Below are 1317 nucleotides of genomic sequence, written 5' to 3' on the forward strand. Positions count from 1 at the left end.
TTTAATATATTTTCTATTCTACATATCGTACACTTTTTTCAAAGGTGTTTAAATTCAGTATTAAACTTATGTTATCACTTAAACTGATAAAATTTTTCAAATAGGTGGCAGCGCGCTACAAAAATATTTTCGGCAGTAAATCTTCTTAAGCCCCTTTAGTTTGATAACCGTGTTTTAATATTTCACTTATTTCATCAATTTATAACTGAATTAAATTTTTAACACAGGTGACAGTCCTTCTCAAAAATATTTTTGACTGTAAACTTTCCTAAGCCCATTTAATTTGATACCCATATTGCAATAGTTAATTTATCTTATCAATTAAATCAAATTAAAATTTTCAAACAGATGGCAACCTTTCACAAAATATTTTCAACTGTAAGCCTTCTTTAACCTCCTTCTATTGACAGGAAAATTGCAATATTAGCTGACTTCCAAAACGCCAATTGATTTGCATCAGTACAAAGTATTCCATAACGCCGAACTATAAAATGTTGACAATGTATAGATACTTTTCCAAAACGCATAAAAAAAATAAAATACCGAAACGCATCGCTAGGGTAATCAGCGCAACAGAAACAAAGTTGATGCTTCGTTTGTTTCTGGTTACAATTGGTGTTTTAAAAATGGAAAATTCCACTCGGGTGTTTGCCATTGCCTGCCGAGGGGCGACCGCTGTAAAGAAAAAAATTTTTCATACCTTTTTTTGCGATGTTGCTTTGACCAGGGTTTGAACCCAGGCCCCGTGGAGTGGAAGCGCGCACTGTAGTGGCAACACCACAGCGGCCGCTGTATATTATATTATTTATTCAAAATATGCAATTTATATGGTTTCAATATTTCGAAACTCTGCATATCGTCGTTTAAAGTACAAACCCGTGTATCGTCATTTTGAAAAACCGTGTAACTGACATTTGCTGCCAAAAATTGGATTTGCTCACACAAGCTCTTGGCTCAAGAAATATGCTAGCTAGAAATGCGATTTCTTTATAAAAAAAGAAAACCATTTTGAAATATGAGTTTTTTTATTCTCTCTAAAAAATAATTTATGCAACCCCACATACGCGGTTTTGCATTATCTTGATATGCGGTTTTGTACTTTAAACGACGATATACAATAGTTTAAATATCAGAGTATCTAAACATTGTATTGGTACGTTTTGGATGTCAGCCATTTACTTTATCTAATCAGTTTACTTAAACTGGAATCTTCAAACAGGTGGCAACTATCTAATTATTTTTTTCATACATTTTTTGTTAAATATAAACTAAATTTAACAAAAAGTTATAAAAAAAATAAAAACCAAAGTGGAAAAG

Source organism: Rhagoletis pomonella, unplaced genomic scaffold (genome assembly GCF_013731165.1).
Source record: "Rhagoletis pomonella isolate Grant_MI unplaced genomic scaffold, Rhpom_1.0 Rhpom_scaffold_00004, whole genome shotgun sequence".
Lineage (NCBI taxonomy): Eukaryota > Metazoa > Arthropoda > Insecta > Diptera > Tephritidae > Rhagoletis > Rhagoletis pomonella.